The 12,792-nt window shown below is 36.6% G+C and overlaps 1 long non-coding RNA gene across 1 annotated transcript; it reads right to left on the bottom strand.

Moving 5' to 3' along the window:
- Positions 1-1,081: 1,081 nt before the first annotated feature.
- LOC130461224 (uncharacterized) lies at positions 1,082-3,125 on the bottom strand. The gene is made up of 3 exons (XR_008921629.1): positions 2,796-3,125; positions 2,097-2,175; positions 1,082-1,440 (listed from the first exon to the last, which is right to left on the bottom strand). It is a non-coding gene; the product is annotated as an uncharacterized lncRNA (long non-coding RNA).
- Positions 3,126-12,792: the final 9,667 nt, after the last annotated feature.

Here is a 12,792-nt window from a genome sequence, read left to right as displayed (position 1 = left end):
CAATCAGATTTTAGTTAGTTTAACAGTTCATAAAAGGGCGAGGAAAGCAATTAAATCATAGAAAAGGGACACATTACGACGCACCCTTGAGAGGTGCGTCACGGTTCTCAGAAAACTAACCACTTTGACTTTGCTATTTCTCCTTTTATTTAACGAATCTCAAATTATGGGACAGGATACTTTCTGTTCGATTTATGGATCGATTGCGACAGAACGCGTGATCAGTTTTGCAGCGTGAGGCTTAGGCTTAGGGGTTTAGAGTCAATACTCAGAATAATAATTGTGTGTTGTTGTGTTCCTTTTCACGTCGAACTTAAGGCCCTATTTATAGAAAAGAGTTCGTGGAAATATAGAATTGCAGAACTCTAATCCACGAGGAATTAGGAAAAAACACGTACCAGGTATTTTCAGCGCCCAGGCCTGGGCGCCGAAGATTTCGGCGCCCAGCTCTGGGCGTTGGAAATAGGATCCAGGCAATTTCAGCGCCCAGGGCTGGGCGTTGAAATTGCTGTTTGGGCCGTTTCTTTGTCAGATTCGGACTCTTAGAATCCGGAGTGTATGAGAATTAATTGAGTCTTTTAGTGGGTATTAATTTTGTGACGGGATGCGTCTGGGCCCGTTACGAACTCTAGGCTCGTTAGGATTTTAATTAATACGTAACTCTTATTTTCGAATCGTATTAGGAATAGGATTCTCTCGCAATTTCTATCTCATTTAGGATTTATGTTGGAGTGCAACACCTAATTCTGACAGGTTTCTATCTTTTATGACTTGCCACTTTTAACAACTACCCATTACAGCAGTTACTATTTTTAGCAGGTTTCCATAAATAGCAGGTTTATATAAATAGCAGGTTTTGGGTGAAATGAAAAGGGGAATTGAGATTCGTTATTTTATAGGAGATGCGTTGTCAAGTGGAGATTTACGCTTTCATCATCGAACCTTCCCTTTCGGGAATGGGGACAAAAGTAGGTGTCTATAGTAGTTAATTTCCCCCAATTTCCCTAGACTATCCCCAACTCCCTAACGTTTCTCTTCCTTGATTCAATGTAGTTTAATTGTTAGTTTAGCTTCATAGTGATAACTCAAATCAAACCTCTTGTTCGAATTAGCTTGACATTTAAACTCAAGAACCATCGTTTCTTTGGGACGATCCCTTTACTTGCCACTATAGTTCATATAGTTGGTTAGTCTAGCGGTTCTATAAATTTTGTTTGATTGTGGCGTTGATCTTTCAACGACGGAAAAACGTTCTATCAATATGCAAAGAAATTTAGCTGAGAATTTGTCAAATGGCCTGTATGAGATGACAAAAAGCCACCAGCAGAATCAGGCATGTAACAGATTTCGAGTTGTCTCTTCCTCTTACGTCGATTGTGTCCATCCAAGAGTTTTCTCCAACTTCTCTTAACTTCAGCAAACTCCTCAAGGGAATGAAACCTAAGGGATTGTAGTACAAACAAATATACAATGAGAGAAACAAAAACAAAATTGACAGCAGAACCGCATGCCAGAAGCAAGCAGCAGAATATCCGAGCTAACAACAAGCAGACATATCAGATCACAACACCAGAAAAAAATAATCAGCCAGGCAATATCATCAACTAAAAACCTACTGAAACCATAACCAGAAGTTGCTACAACAACCCTGCAGAACCACGAACTCCTCACAACACCTAGCTACAGAAACTCAACAAAATAGACAACTTGAACCAATGCACCAACTCCAACAGCATCTGAAACCCCACTTTTTAGCTTAGACAACCAACCTTGCAGTCCCGCAGATACACGTCTGACTACACCATCCCTCACCCCACCCCCCCCACCCCCACACACACACACATACAACACCACTTCACAGCCCACAACTACACCACACATGTATACAATAAATATAATTATATAGTACCTTGATTTATGAGTTAAATTCCAAGCAAATTCGAACTTTCAAAACCAAATTCAGCAGCGAAAGAACTAAGTAAACTAAAACACAACCACTCGAAACCCCAACAAACACCTCTCAAAACTCATTTGACTGAACTTGGGCGAAATCACAACGAACAAGAATATTAATTGAAAAGAAGTACTCAATTTACCTCCAAAGTTGCAGTGCTACTATATGCAAATGAGAACCCAATTTAGCAACCTATTCTGTTTTCCAGCTAGATGGCTTCCCTAAATAACACCCACATAACAAACATCAAGTAGGCTCCAACTAATGGTCTACATCTAGGAAACCTTTAAAGCATTTTCGAGCTTCTGGTAGCTAAAAACCGTCTAATTGCTTAAAAGTAAGTCGAAACAAATCGAATCAAAGTATTACAACAACCCCAATTCAACAACAAAACAAAAACAAGATAAAATATGTAATCATAAAAAGTGTAACAAAGAAGTGATTTCTAGAATGCAACATCATTATAAACTAAAACGAAGCAAACAAAATCATGGCGTTACAAGCAAGTGATTACAAAAATTTGAAAGAAACACTAATTTTAGCGATATAAAAGCCCTAATTTTATCAAAATCGCAAAATCTAAAACAAAATAGCAATATAAAAGCTCTAAATTTAGCAATCAAAGAAGAAAAAACATTAACAAAATTGCAATTTGAAACCCTAATTTAAGCAACCCAAATCGCAAAGCACTTAAACAAAGAATTTGTGAAACCCAAATTTCAACAATCAAAATCCCAAATAATTGAACTATAAATCTAACAGAATATAAAACAACAATTATAAATTAAATTACTTACTTAACCTAAATTGAAATTGAGAAGATTTGAAAGGATGGACGTACTTGAACAAGGTGAAAATTGCGGAGCGATGATTTCTAACAGGAGAGAGAAACAAATTCTGAAAATTGGGTTGAGAGAGGAGGTCATTCAGCGCTGCAAAATCACCAAATTACCCTTAATGTTTTGGGTTGGTCGGGTAGATTGTGGGCTGTTGGATTTATTTGATCTACAGCTGAGATTGGTTCACAGTTCTCATCTTAAGGGGTGGTTCTCACCAGATCCCGATATATATATACACGCATACAACTATAATCCTTAACTTTTAGTTCATTTAATATTTATTTACACACTTTGAATTTATACTTTTATATATATCCTTTTGACTTTCACGTTTTCTAATCATATGTCTTTTGTTTTTTTAAAAGGAAACACATGTCTTTTATTTAGTTACTATTGAAATAATAAATTATTTGAGTAATAACTGTGCTTTGCACGAGGCCTAACCTAGTATGATTATATATTATTAATCAAAGACTAGCGTTTAGCATTGTGATACGAGCACATAATAATAGGATTTTATCAAATGACAGTTTTGGGATAATTGTCCTTTTTTGCCTATATATATATATATATATATATATATATATATATACTAATGCAAAGAATAAAGGCCCGGCCTAATACTCTTCTATACATCTTATGAAATAGTCTCGAAAAGATATGTTCATAAACTGAGATGGCTGAATTTGTTATATTTCGTTTATATGATTAACCAATCTTGAGGTAGATTAACTTTGAATCCAATCAACAATATATTGAGTATTCATATAATCGTACGCACAAAGATTAAGGGGGTGTTTGGTTAAGAGAGGTTTGAGGGAAAAAGAAACTTTTGGGGTGAATTAGAGGTTTGACTATTAGAAAAAACTAACTCGGATCTTTTACCAAAGTGGCTACTTTTATAATTCTATTTACCAAAATGGCTATCTTTTAATTTTATTTCCCAAATTGCTATTATTTTGATTTTAAACTAGCTATCTTTTAATTTTGATTTTAAAGTAAAACCAATGAACCGGTCTAAGTTTTTATTTTTATACTGATGTGGTTTGAGCTTTTTTTAAATAGTGAACCGGTTTTAAAAAAAAAAATTAATAGTGAACCGGTTTGATATATTTTTTTTAAATAGTGAACCGGTTTGATTTTTTTTTTTTATAATAGTGAAGCAGTTTGGTTTGGGTATTTAAAAAAATAAAAAAATAAACTGATTTGGGTTTTAAATAGCCTCAATTGTCTACTTGAGCATACTCGAGCATATTTGAATTTGTATCTTCTTTCGTTCATTATCCTATTTATGTCATTTATTTTTTCTTGAGTATCGAGTTCAACTGGGAATACAGGTTGCTTTGGACGAATATTAGGGACAATGGTTAGTTATGGAGTTCTCATATTTAAGTTTACGAAGTTCTTAAATTTAAGTTTAAAGGTTTTAATGTTTCTTAATTTCTTTTTATTCAAAAATAAAAAATAAAAAAACCGGTTTACTATACATATATATTAAAAATAAAAATAAAAATAAAAAACAAGTTTAATGGTTTTTTTTTTGTCTCGAGTCAAAATAGTCATTTTGGTAAATAAATAGTACGGAATAACTAGTTTGGGAAATAGAATTCAAAAGTAGTCATTTTGGTAAATAAAATTTTAAAAGTTGTCAGTTTGGTAAAAGATCCAACTAACTCATTCTAATTTAATTTATGAAATTTTCTTTATTGTAATTTAAAACCACTAGTGGAAAAACAATCATTTGCATCACCACATTTGCCTCGCACATTTAAACATGTGACGCAAAAGACAGTTATTAGCATTAAAATTAGCAATGTGCGTCGCAGAATTACTAATCTGCGACGCAAATGACTCTAATATGTTTTCAGAGTTATTTGCGTCGCAGATTAATAGTAATGCGACGCAAAATATTACATCCTGTGCGTCGCAGAATTACTAATCTGCGACGCAGATGACTCCTCTTAGAGTCATTTGCGTCGCAAATTAGTAATTCTGCAACGCACAGGATGTAAAAAAAATCCGGAAGTTTTTAATTTTGGTTTCCCTCCTCCCCGCAATTTCTCTACTGCCTTAAGTCTTCTACAATTCCCTTTAATCCTAAACCAAATAACGACCCAAACACTAAACCTCACTGCCGCTGCACTGCCGTCGGACCTCACTGCCGCTGCACTGCCGTCGTTCACTGTTGTCGTCGTTCCATCCCCGGCCGGCCTGCGTCGTTCTCCTTTCAACTGCTGCTGAAAAACGCATCCCATTATTCCGTCCTGAAAACGCAGCCCGGCCACCACGGCATCTTCTGCTTGTATCGCCGCCGACCACGGCAACCTGTCGTTGTGACGCCGCCGACCACGCCACCGCCCACTCCGCCGGCGCCCCTTCTCAGTTCGTCCCTCCTCTCTTAATATAATTAGGTACATTTTAAATTGTTTTTAAATATTAATACTTTCAATAGTTAGGTTTAAATTGAGTGTTGTGGATTTTATTTAGTTGTTTATGTTTAAGATTGAATTTAAATTTTGATATTTAGATTGAAAGTTTGTGGATATATTTTAGTTAAATTTTAATTGAATTTTAATTGTGCATTTTGATTTGAATTGTGGATATTATGATTGAATTTTAGTTGTACATTTGAATTGAAATTTAAGATTGAATTTTAATTGTGGATATTATTTAGTTGAATTTTAATTGGGTACATTTTAGGATTTAGGTTTTGTTGAATTTTAATTGTAGTTTTTGATGAATTGGAATAGGTTATTATAATAGTTGGTTTTGTTGAATTTTAATTGTTTATTACATTTAGGTTTTGTTGAATTAAAAGTTATGAAATGAAGTTTTGGGTTTGTGTAGGTTTATGAGATGGTTTGTGTAGGTTATGAAATGAATTTAGGTGATATATGAAATCATGTTTTGGGTTTGCTACAAAATTTGGGTTTGTGAATTTGTGATGTGAAATGAAGTGTACGTTATGGGAACTTGTTATTAGTTATGGTAGGTTTAGTTGGAAGCTATAAAGCCATGGATTTAAAATGATATGAATAGCCTAGTTTATATTCTAACCTTTGACAAAATTTGGTCATATTGTTTTATCTTTAGTGGTTGAAAATGGATCGAAGTTGGATGTATGGTAGTAAACGATTTTCTACAAGGTTCTTACAAGGGATTCAAGAGTTCAGTAAGGTTGCCTTGAAACATCAATCAGAACACGAATCAAGTTTAATTCAGTGTCCTTGTTGTGATTGCAATAATTCAAGGGGGTTTCGGGATATTGATGATATTGTTGATCACATAGTTCGTCGCGGTTTTAAGAGTAACTACACGACGTGGACATGGCATGGTGAGAGCATAGATCATGGGGCAAGCTCTAGTATGCCGATCTCGAGTCAGCATAATCATTGTGATAATGGTGATGAAAATGAAATTGAGGATGATATTGGTGTTGAAAGTGAGGAAGAAGAGGAGGAAGATAGGATAGATGAGATGATGCATGATGTGGAAGACCATCAGTTCGTTGAGCGTCCCCGTATGTATGAGAGTATAATCAAAGCTTCCGCAACACCGTTATATCTTGGTTCTACACAAACTCTAGTTGGTGCCGCCGTCAAATATTTCAACTTAAAGGTGGAAAACGGTTGGACCAACAAGAGTTTTTCACAGTTTTTGGAGGCCACGTCCGATAATCTTCCTGAGGGAAACAAACTTCCAAGGTCTAACTATGAGGCCCAGAAGCTTATTTGTCCTTTGGGTATGGATTATGAGAAGATACATGCATGTCCAAATGATTGTGTGTTGTATCGAAAGCAGTATGCAAATCTGCACGAGTGTCCAAGATGCGGATCGTCCCGTTACAAGATCGTGGATAATGATGCAACTTCAACTAAGAAGAAACCTTCTCCGGCTAAGGTGCTTTGGTATCTTCCAATTATTCCAAGATTTAAGCGCCTTTTCTCAGAAGCGAAAACTGCAAAACTCTTGAGGTGGCATGCCGAAGGGAGGAAGAAAGATGGGTTAATGAGGCATCCTGCTGATTCTCCACAATGGAGGAACATTGATCGAAAGTACAAGGTCTTTGGTGAAGAAGTTCGGAATCTTAGGCTTGGTCTTTGCACGGATGGAATGAACCCATTTGGGACACTTAGTACCCAATATAGCACTTGGCCGGTTCTTCTCACCATATACAATTTGCCTCCTTGGTTATGCATGAAGCGTAGATACATCATGTTGTCGCTCTTAATCTCTGGCCTAAACAACCCGGAAATGACATAGATGTGTATCTAGAGCCACTCATTGAAGATTTGAAATTGTTGTGGGATGAAGGGGTGTTGATGTTTGATGCATACACCAAAACCAATTTCACTTTACGTGCCATCATTTTTTGTACGATAAATGACTTTCCGGCTTATGGAAATTTGTCAGGGTATTCTGTAAAGGGAAAGAAGGCATTTCCAGTTTGTCATGATGATTTGGTCTCGAGGCGCCTAAAGTTTTGTGGGAAAGATGTATACATGGATTATCGGATGTATCTTCCTGAAGATCACCCCTTTTGAAAAGAGAAGAAAGATTTTAATGGAGAAGTGGAGAAGAGAGAAGCTCCTGCCCCCTTATGTGCGTGTGAGGTTTATGAACGGGTTAAAGACATTGAGACAGAGTTTGGTAAGCCTTATAAAGGTCAGTCAAGTGGTGGTTACAAGAAGAGGTCTACGTTTTGGGATCTCCCATATTGGAGACATTTGGAAGTTAGGCATTGTTTGGATGTAATGCATATTGAGAAGAATGTTTGTGATGCCATTGTTGGGACATTGTTGAATATGCAAGGGAAAACGAAGGATGGGCCTAAAGTTAGAAAAGATATGGCTGCTATGGGTCGCTCCGAGTTGGCACCTCAAGAGAAGGGAAAACGCTGGTAACTTCCCCCGGCTTGCTTCACCTTGTCTAAAACGGAGAAAGTTAGCTTTTGTGAGTCTTTGCATGGATTAAAGGTCCCTGCTGGATACTCTTCAAATTTTCGTAGCCTTGTGTCCATGTCTGAATTGAAATTAGTTGGAATTAAATCTCATGATTGTCACGTGTTGATGCAACAATTGTTGCCGGTTGCAATTCGAGGAATATTGCCGCCACCAGTGAGGTATACCATTACAAGATTGTGTTTCTTTTTTAACACGATTTGTAGCAAGGTGATCAATCCAACAATACTGGATGATTTGCAGGCGGATGTACTTGAGACCATGTGTCGGTTTGAAAAGTATTTTCCGCCATCATTCTTTGACATGATGCCTCATTTGATTATTCATCTTGTTCGTGAAATTAAGCTTTGTGGGCCAGTTTGTATGAGGTACATGTATCCCTTTGAACGAGAGATGGGTACCTTGAAAGATAGAGTGATGAATCCGGCCAAACCTGAAGCTAGTATTGTCAAACGAACCGTTGCTGAGGAAGTTGCCGCATGGGTTGCTCAATATTTGAATAGTTTGAAAGAAGTTGGAGTACCAAAGTCTCGACATGAAGGGAGACTTGGGGGTCAAGGTACAATCGGCAGGAAAAGGATATCAATCGGTTCAGAAATGATGAGTAAGATTGAGTTGTTTGTGGTGCAAACTGTTAGTGAAGTCCATCCATATGTGGCTGAGCACATGGAGTTTCTTAAAGATCAATATCCTTCAAAAAATGGTCCTCAACTGATAACAGAGCATAATCGTTCGTTCCTCACATGGTTCAAGAGTCGAGTGATGGATCAAATCACCGAAACGCCTGAGGTTGTATTTGACACGTTGAGATGGTTGGCATATGGTCCTAGATGTCAAGTCATCTCTTATGAGGGGTACGACATCAATGGGATTGTCTTCGGAATATGCTAGTGCGAGAGATAGAACACTTGTAGATAAGAAGTATTGTTACTATGGAGTCATTGAAGAAATATTAGAGTTACAATATAAGGAATTTAAGATACCTCTATTCCGGTGCAAGTGGGTTGATATTAGTCGCGGTGTCAAAAGTGATGAACATGGGTACTTGACACTTGTAAACTTTAGTCGAGTCGGGCATCTTGAATATCCATTCATATTAGCATCACAGGCAAAACAAGTCCTTTATGTTGTTGACCCTGCCGATCGTAGTTGGTCAGTTGTTCTTGAAGGCAAAAGAAGAATACTTGGCGTCGAGGATGTAGATGATGAAGAAGAATATGATGAACAGTTTAATGAGACTCCACCTTCCTCGTGGCATATTCCTCAAAAAATTGATGATGTTGACATGAGTTTTACTCGTCGAGATCACGGCGAAGGATTTTATGTTGCAAAAGAGAAAGAGTGAGATAGGTAAGCCGATTCCATGAACTTGATTTTGTAATTTTTATCAGTTAACGAAAATGACATTTTAGGCTACATATGACCTATAACGACCCAAACGATCTTTAAACGTGCATAAATGGATTTCAATGAGTCTTATAACCTTTTTCTAATCCTATTAAACTTATAAATGGTTTAAAATGAGTCCTTAGGTTCATTTTGGGAAAATCGGGAGCGAAAATGCCATTTTAGGCTACATATGACCTATAACGACCCAAACGACCTTTAAACGTGCATAAATGGATTTCAATGAGTCTTATAACATCCTATTAAACTTATAAATGGTTTAAAATGAGTCCTTAGGTTCATTTTGGGAAAAGCGGGAGCGAAAATGCCATTTTAGGCTACATATGACCTATAACGACCCAAACGACCTTTAACCGTGCATAAATGGATTTCAATGAATCTTATAACCTTTTTCTAATCCTATTAAACTTATAAATGGTTTAAAATGAGTCCTTAGGTTCATTTTGGGAAAAGCGGGAGCGAAAATGCCATTTTAGGCTTCATTTTCTTTCTTTTTAATTTTATTTTTATGAATTATATTATGAAATAGTTTTGAATTTGCATGAACTCTTGTTTACTTCGTATTGGTTGTTGATTGCAAGTCCCGGATCGGTTTTAATGTGGTTAAATGGTTTTGAATACAAGTTTCTCTGTACAGATCAGAACTGATCTGCATAGACCATCATTGATCTGTGCATACCAGTTCTGATCTGTGCAGACCAGTTCTGATCTATGCAGACCAGTTCTGGTCTGTGCAGACCAGACCTAATCTGTGCAGACCAGAACTGTTCTGCACAGATCACTTCTGGTCTGTGCAGATCAGTTCTGATCTGTGCAGATCAATTCTGGTCTGTTCAGATCAGTTTTGGTCTGTTCAGATCAGTTCTGGTCTGTTCATATCAGTTCTGGTCTGTTCAGATCAGTTCTGGTCTGTTCAGTTTTGCACATTTCTGGTCTAATTTGTGTGCCGTAGTTGACTGGTTAATTTGCTACTTGATTACTATATTATATGGCCGTAATTGACTGGTTTGCCACTTAATTATTCAGAAGCTGTTGAATTGGTTCACCTTGATACTGATTTCATGGAGAATGAAGATATGTATGCCCTTGGGGACTCAAATGGACAGGAGCCATCAGATCAAGAGGCAAATCAAGGGAACCAAAAGAAGAAAAGGAAGCCAAGAGGTCCTTCAAAAGGGATCAAAGACATGCCCGGGGTTCCAAGAATAATTGAGTGGGATTGCTTTAACCAACCCATTGGAAAATGGGTAACAGAATTCAAGACTCGCATTGGCGAGATAAGCCGCACAAAAGTCTCTATATTGATTAAAGATTGGGAACAAGTTTCGCAAGGAATCAAAGACACATTGTGGGAAGATGTCAAGGTAACCGAAAATGTCATTATTTTAGAATATGCATTCCTCAATTGTCTATATATGTTACTCATTTGCTAAAGCCTTTGTATTGCTTTTTCTATTTCATTTAGAGAGAGTTTCATATCCAAGATGAGACTAAGAAAGAAGAAGTCTTAAAGAGGTGTGATAAGGCTTGGAGGGGTTTCAAATCGAGATTACATACAGGTTGGATCACAGAGACAAGGAAAATGCCAGCAAATAAAAAGATGCCTTATAACTTGTATGATTTCATAACTAAAGATATGTGGGAGGAATTTGTGAAGTATCGTACATCAGAAGAATATATGGTATAAAAATCATTATCAATTAAAGTTTTGACTATATTAAAGTTCTTTTTTGGTTGCAATTAATAATTTATATTTTTCTCCCAACATTAGGATATAAGAAAGAAAGCAAGAGCGAGCCAATCTTTCAACAAACATCCTCATCATATGGGACAAAAATCGTATGCCGAAAAGTCCATTAAATGGCGTAGCAAAGGGTACCTTCCCTCGGTTTCTTCGTCATCCATTGGTTCCTCTAGTTCTACGGTTGTTTCAAGTTTCCCGGAAAGGACATACTTATGGCTTCTTGGAAGATCAGTAGAAGATGATAAAGGAAATCCATACTTGCCGGATGAGAAAACACAAAAGGTCAAAGAAACCATTGTAAGTGTTAATTTTCTCTAACACTTTTTGGTTTCATTCATTTAATTTTCTAAGGTCAAAAACAAAAGGATGCAGAAGCGTTAATTTTCCCTAACACTATTTGGTTTCATGTAGGATGAATGGAAACAAAAAGAAGCGGAAGGGACATTTGTTCCTTATCGGTTTGATGATGCTTTAACTCGTGCACTTGGTAAGACTAACACAAGAGACCACTTGCATTTGGTAGTACAGTAGGCATCAAATCTGTGTGGGGGACCGGAGAGCGGCGTAGATACCGACCAATTGAAAATGTAGATCTCATGGAAATGGAAGCAAGAGTAACCCAAAGGGTTAGAGAGGAGACAAAAAAAGAGATGAAAGCACAGATGGATGTCATGGTTAAGGAGAAATTCATCACATTCGCTAAAGAGCTGGGTCTCTCAATACCAAGTCATATGACGGGGGATGCTCGAGTTCCTAGTAGTTGTTAATCTGGGGGTGTTGATCCATTTGCAAACATTCAGGTATATAAGATTATTTGTTTCTTTCAAATAATTAGTTTTAAGAAAGTTGGGAGCGAAAATGCCATTTTAGGCTACATATGACCTATAACGACGTAAACGACCTTTACCCGTGCATAAATGGATTTCAAGGAGTCTTATAACCTTTTACTAATCATATTAAACTTATAAATGGTTTAAAAAGAGTCCTTAGGTTCAGTTTGAGAAAATCGGGAGCGAAAATACCATTTTAGGCTACATATGACCTATAACGACCCAAACGACATTTAACCGTGCATAAATGGATTTCAATGAGTCTTATAACCTTTTTCTAATCATATTAAACTGATAAATGGTTTAAAAAGAGTCTTTAGGTTCATTTTGGGAAAATCGGAAGCGAAAATGTCATTTTAGGCTACATATGACCAATAACGACCCAAACGACCTTTAAACGTGCATAAATGGATTTCAATGAGTCTTATAACCTTTTTATAATCATATTAAACTTATAAATGGTTTAAAAAGAGTCCTTAGGTTCATTTTGGGAAAATCGGGAGCGAAAATGCCATTTTAGGCTACATATGACCAATAACGACCCAAACGACCTTTAAATGTGCATAACTGGATTTCAATGAGTCTGATAACCTTTTTCTAATCATATTAAACTTATAAATGGTTTAAAAAGAGTCCTTAGGTTCATTTTGGGAAAATCGGGAGCGAAAATGCCATTTTAGGCTACATATGACCAATAACGACCCAAACGATCTTTAAACGTGCATAAATGAATTTCAATGAGTCTTATAACCTTTTTCTAATCATATTAAACTTATAAATGGTTTATAATGAGTCCTTAGGTTCATTTTGGGAAAATCGGGAGCGAAAATGCAATTTTAGGCTACATATGACCTATAACGACCCAAACGATGTTTAAACGTGCATAAATGGATTTCAATGAGTCTTATAACCTTTTTACTAATCATATTAAACTTATAAATGGTTTAAAAAGAGTCCTTAGGTTCATTTTGGGAAAATCGGGAGCGAAAATGCCATTTTAGGCTTCATATGACCAATAACGACCCAAACGACCTTTAAACGTGCATAAATGGATTTC

This window comes from Spinacia oleracea, chromosome 5, assembly GCF_020520425.1.
Source record: "Spinacia oleracea cultivar Varoflay chromosome 5, BTI_SOV_V1, whole genome shotgun sequence".
Lineage (NCBI taxonomy): Eukaryota > Viridiplantae > Streptophyta > Magnoliopsida > Caryophyllales > Amaranthaceae > Spinacia > Spinacia oleracea.
The sequence above is the reverse complement of the archived record's forward strand: the minus strand, read 5'-3'. Positions and strand labels throughout refer to the sequence as shown.